The sequence below is a fragment of the Schistocerca nitens genome, chromosome 1, assembly GCF_023898315.1.
Source record: "Schistocerca nitens isolate TAMUIC-IGC-003100 chromosome 1, iqSchNite1.1, whole genome shotgun sequence".
In the NCBI taxonomy this organism is placed as follows: Eukaryota; Metazoa; Arthropoda; class Insecta; order Orthoptera; family Acrididae; genus Schistocerca; species Schistocerca nitens.
Window position 1 is genome coordinate 1,060,995,585 of NC_064614.1, and position 6,492 is coordinate 1,061,002,076.

At 41.8% G+C, this 6,492-nt stretch overlaps 1 pseudogene; it reads left to right on the plus strand.

Moving 5' to 3' along the window:
• The first annotated feature begins 858 nt into the window (after positions 1-858).
• LOC126211333 (5S ribosomal RNA) lies at positions 859-976 on the plus strand (annotated as a pseudogene).
• The last annotated feature ends 5,516 nt before the right edge of the window (positions 977-6,492 follow it).

Below are 6,492 nucleotides of genomic sequence, written 5' to 3' on the forward strand. Positions count from 1 at the left end.
CTTTTAAGGAGTACAGATGTAACTTTAACGACAAAGATCTATATTGTAAGGGCTATGGTCTTTCCAGTGGTGATGTATGGATGTGAGGCCTGGACCATTAGAAAGACGGAACGGCGAAAAATAAGCAAGTGTTGGAAGATGCTTCTTAGAGTCCCATGAACTGCAAAGAGAACGAATAGGTCAATAACAGAGCAAATAAAACCAGACTGCTCCCTGGGATATCTGATACTAAAACAAAAGCAATCCTACTTTGGGCCGGCCGAAGTGGCCGCGCGGTTCTGGCGCTGCAGTCTGGAACCGCGAGACCGCTACGGTCGCAGGTTCGAATCCTGCCTCGGGCATGGATGTGTGTGATGTCCTTAGGTTAGTTAGGTTTAACTAGTTCTAAGTTCTAGGGGACTAATGACCTCAGCAGTTGAGTCCCATAGTGCTCAGAGCCAATCCTACTTTGGACACATCGTGAGGAGAGATGTTTCACTGGAAGATCAGGACAGAAGAAACTGTCATGTTTTGGTTCATGGAGTCATGGAGAATCGGAATCGACTAAAAGAGTAGAGGGAGTTAATTTCCTTGATAATAGATTTGGCAAACGATGTTAGTTATAGTGACTCATTTCTTTCTACTATGAGAGTGTTATAGGGAATACGAAGAGTTAAGCGTCCCATTCCATTCAGTAATTTTTGATTGCCGAATTTTTGAGGAAGAAAGAGGGTAATTTGGTGGAATACAACGCGATACACAATACAATCAGCAAGAAAATCAGAGAAGCCAAAGAGAAGGCAAAAACTGAATTATGTGCAGGACTTGTGCTTTATCAGATTAGGTATGATGATTTTAACGTGCATCGGAAGGTCAAGGGGCAACGGCCTTACCGCAGTGGATACACCGGTTCCCGTGAGATCAACGAAGTTAAGCGCTGTCGGGCGTGGTCGGTACTTGGATGGGTGACCATCCAGGCCGCCATGCGCTGTTGCCATTTGTCGCGTTGCGCTCAGGCTCGTGATGCCAATTGAGGAGCTACTCGACCAATTAGTAGCGGCTTCGGTCAAGAATACCATCATAACGACCGGGAGAGTGGTGTGCTGACCCCACGGCCCTCCTATCCGCATTCTCCACTGAGGATGACACGGCGGTCGGATGGTCCCGGTAGGCCACTCGTGGCCTGACGACGGAGTGAGTGACCGGAAGGCCAGAGAGGCAACAGGAAAATATCGTAACTCAAACAGTGGGAAGCTAGTAGATGACAATGGCAACCTCATAATGATAAAGGAAGGGAAAAAGAGAGCGTGGGAGAAATATCTAGAACAGTTATTCAAAGATGACCAAAGGAGACAAGAACCAGAGATACTAGACACAGAGAGACCAGATATCCTAATAAGTGAAGTGGAAGCGGCCATACATCAAATGAAGGAAGGAAAAGCAGCTGGGCCAGATGGCATACAAGCAGAATTCCTCAAACTACTCAGTAAAGAAAAAGTAAAAATAATCCCAGAAATATTCAACCACATTTACACATCGGGCAAAATCCCTCCGAAATGGCTTACATCAGAGTTCATTGCTCTACCTAAGAAACTGAATGCCAAAGTATGTGGGGACTACTGCACCACCGGCCAGAGTGGCAGTGCGGTTCTAGTCACTGCAGTCTGGAGCTGAGCGACCGCTACGGTGGCAGGTTCGAATCTTGGCTCGAGCATGGATGTGTGTGATGTCCTTAGGTTAGTTATGTTTAAGTAGTTCTAAGTTCTAGGCGACTGATGACCTTAGAAGTCGCATAGTGCTCAGAGCCATTTGAACCATTTTGAACTATCGCACCATCAGTTTAATGAGCCAACTGTCAACAAGAGCATATACAAGATTTGCGAGATCAAATAGTGCCCAACCAGGTCGGGTTTCTACACGCAGTTGGCACAAGAGAAGCGGTATTTAGTGTACAGGTACTGTTCCAAAGATATAGAGACATCAGTTGTGGTGTATTTGCTTGCCTCATTGATTATCAGAAGGCATTTGATCGTGTGAAGTATGAACAAATGAGAGAAGTACTAAAGAAAACAGGAACTGATGGAAAAGATCTAAGAATAGTAGCCAATTTATACTGGAACCAATCGCAGGAGATAAAGTGTCGCATCGGAAAGGCGAGGAGAGTTTTCAACTCCACGAGCTCAGCCTTCAAGAGTCACGAACTTACCATGTGCTACGTCCGCGGACCTAACCGAATCACGCGCGCCCGGCCGCACATGCGCGGTGGTCGGCCTTAGCTTCACGCCGCGGCCGCCGGAGGTTCATGGCGTTATCTCCGGCTGAAGACGTCGCGCCATTCTATAGTTCTTGCCTGCAGCTCCCTTTATGTCCACAAGATATAACGGGAGCACAGACCTGACACCACGGCCACTCGCTCTTGCTCGCTAGCTGTGTTAACATCGAAGTGTTATTGTATAGATCTTATATGACAACCTTGGGCTTAGAACTAAGTTACGATTTGGATTGCACTGTCGATTTGTGAATTGTATTGTGAACTTAATTACGTAACTACTTGCTATGAGAGCAATAGACGGTGACTGCTTCATTGTGTAGAATAAAGATAAATAATCTTCCTGATGGCTGGCGCCTTACTTTGAGACTAATCTTTTCTCAGCGATCAGATCTTGCGTCACACCCCGGTCACATCCTGCTATCAATTCCACCTTATGTTTGTCACTTGTAGTGTGACAACATGCCGTCTAGTGAATGCCAGGCATAGTCAAGGCGCAACGGTAGAGAAAGTGGACGCTTATGCCATCTGTGGGCCGGAATCGGAGGCAAAGCGGAAGTGCTTCCGCCTGGTGGCAGCTAAATTAAAGAACACTATGCAGGAAACAGTGTCTGGCTTGTGCTGCACTCTGACAGCGAAATAACAAAAGAATTAAACTAAATAATATTCTTACGTGTTGTAAAAATATAAATGTAATATTACTTTAATATATGAAAATGACTGTAATTGAATATTGTAATGCTATGGTATGTTTAATTGTAAATAGAGAACTTGGCGTAATGTAAAATAATGTTTAGGTGTGGGGGGAATCCTCGAGAATGAGAACAGTGTACAGGTTGGCGCGTAATATTGGCGGCAGAAGTAAGTTGGCATAGCTCTGAGGCAGAACAAGTGTTAAGTGGTGTAAAAGTGACTGCCGGTGTGTGCTACGGTAACGTTGCTAACAGACCATTTAGAAGTGAGCTGAAAACAGATATGGACTTCGTTTATCGTATGGCTACAAGCTAAATTGACACTAAGCCTTGTAAGACGCGGTATTTCGACAGAGATGGTCTGTGAGCGGCAAAATAGTACGGTTTCCCGCTCTGAGGTACATGGCACTGCACAGTGCAACGCTGTGCTAATTCCGACGAGTTGCTTGTGCCAAAGGCGAGGTATGAAGGGACCAGTAGCTGCATCCAACTGCGTATTGTGGTCTCAATAACTGATGAGGCCCATTGCTGAGCTCACTTCGGTAGAAAGGTACTAGAAGTTCTCTTACAAGAGTATTATTATGAACAGTGGTTGTTATACCGACGCCATTACCAGTACATTTATATTTTGTGAATCAGTTTGTGTAATAGTCAAACCAAGTTCTCTACAGTGTGTAAAGTTTGGAGGCAATAACAATTTTGTGGTTTAAATTGCATTCCTCGACTGCAATCAATTATTTAAAGGAAATAGCTCATTATTACCCCATATCCAGTGACTTCTATGTGCTGCAACATCAGTGAGTATCGGCGTAGCTATATTACAAGGGAAAATAGTCGGAATTAACGTCGAAATTTCCAGCAGTCGCCGCTTCATGCAACGGATTGAAGATGCCAGGAACTGTGCCTCCTTAATTACTATCCAGCTCGATGTGGATTTTTCAGTACATTGCCATAGTCAAAAATTATTCGGTTCCGTCCGAGCAACGTGATTCTCAGTTGGTGTTTTCAGTAACTATATTGCCAATCAGATCTATATTGTTCTTTAATTAAGCGTTCAAGGAAATTATATATTAATGACTTGCCATTCTATATTCATGAAGAGGCAAAGTTAGTTCTCTTTGCTGATGATACAAGTATAGTAATCACACCTGACAAACAAGAATTAACTGATGAAATTGTCAATACTGTCTTTCAGAAAATTACTAAGTGGTTCCTTGTAAACGGACTCTCACCGAATTTTGATAAGACACAATACATACAGTTCCGTACAGTGAATGGTATGACGCCATTAATAAATATAGATCTTAATCAGAAGCATATAGCTAAGGTAGAATATTCCAAATTTTTTAGGTGTGTCCATTGATGAGAGATTAAATTGGAAGAAACACATTGATGATCTGCTGAAACGTTTGAGTTCAGCTACTTATGCAATAAGGGTCATTGCAAATTTTGGTGATAAACATCTTAGTAAATTAGCTTACTACGCCTATTTTCACTCATTGCTTTCATATGGCATCATATTTTGGGGGAATTCATCACTCAGGAATAAAGTATTTATTGCACAAAAGCGTGTAATCAGAATAATAGCTGGAGTCCACCCAAGATCATCCTGCAGACATTTATTTAAGGATCTAGGGATATTCACAGTAGCGTCTCAGTATATATACTCTCTTTTGAAATTTGTTATTAACAACCAAACCCAATTCAAAAGTAATAGCAGTGTGCATAACTACAATACTAGGAGAAAGGATGATCTTCACTATTCAAGATTAAATCTAACTTTGGCACAGAAAGGGGTGAATTATACTGGCACTAAAGTCTTTGGTCACTTACCAAATAGTATCAAAAGTCTGACAGATAACCAACAAGTATTTAAGAAGAAATTAAAAGAATTTCTGAATGACAACTCCTTCTACTCCATAGAGGAATTTTTAGATATAAATTAAGAAAAAAAAGAAAAAAATATTTAAAAAATAAAAAAAGTAAAAATAAAAAATAAAGAAAAACAAAAAACACAAAAAAATAAAGTTGTTATATTAACTTAAGTATGTTGTTAAATTAACCTAATTATGTCATGTATTGGAAAATTCGACTCGTTCCACATCATTATGAAATGTCGTATTCATGATCCATGGAACTAGTATTAATCTAATCTAATCTAATCTAATCTAGCTGCCACCACAGTACACATTGTGCCTTCAGCACAATGCAAGCTCAACATCATTAAATTCAGTGATTACAATTTGTGTAGTTTACATTAACTTAAATCAAGTTCAAGTGATTATCATGTGTGTTTATGTATTGTGAAACGATTTCAGGCTGTGGTATTGTTTTAAATGAATAATGTCCTCCTGCTAGGCAATATCAAACAAACAGAATTAAGTGCTCCCTGTTCAGTCACTTCAAAGAGATTATCAGTGATACTAATAATCAAATATAGACGTAAAAATAAGTTTGTTACGCGCCATTATCATTAGTTATTCCAAAAATTCCGTGTAGTAGTTGGGTCACCATAGGGTGTCTATTCAAACCTATTACACGCGAGAGCCGCTTTCCGGAAGTCCGATGCCGCACAGTCTAGTAATAATACAGTAAATTCGGGTAGTGGCATCGCACACTCAGGCAGACATAAAAGCATGAGCAGAAAAATGCGGTTCCTCAGGTGCTTTGTGTTCTCAGTTGCCTTGTACGATGTGGAAACCTGCACCCTAACAAAGGCAACCACTGCCAGACTCCAAGCCTTTGAACTCTGGCTATAGAGAAAAATGTTGAGAATATTATGGACTCATAAAGTGACAAACGTCGAGATTCTACGTCGAATTAACAAGAGCCCAGAGCTGTTCGGCATCATCAAGTGTCGCAAACTACAACAGCTTCTCCACCTCATGAGGAATCAAGAAAGATGTGAGCTGCTTCAACGTATCCTGCAAGGAAAACTCGAGGGAAAGAGACCTCCGAGACGAAGAAGAATTTCCTTGCTCTATAACCTTAGATCTTGGTTTAATATTAGCTCTGAAGAACTGTTTCGCGTTGCAATTGATAAAGACTGAATAGCCATGATGATCGTCAACATCCGAAGCGGACAGGCATGCTAAGAAGAAGAATAACTAGATTCCTCTGATCCGGAACTTGGACACAAATTTCAAAATCCTGGCACCAACACATGTCCCAAATAAGCAGTTTCTACATACTCATGCAAATACAAACTTCGCAAGTCACCATATGGTGCATGGCGGAGGGTCGCTTGCAAAACTACCGGTTATACCCCTTACTGCTTAAGTCGCAAATGGAGTATGGAAAAACGACGACCTATGTGCCTCCTTTCGGGCCCTAATTTCTCTTGACTTCGGGCTACGTTGGCAGCAGCAGAATAGTTCTGCAGTCAGCCGCATAACCCACTTCTCAAATTTCTCTCGGTAGTGTTTCGCGAAATCCCCCCCCAGGAATTTCCATTTGAGTTCACTAATAATTTCCGTAATACTCGCGTGTTGATCCAACCTACCACAAACAAATCTAGTCGCTCGACTCTGAATTGCTGCGGTGTTTTCCTTT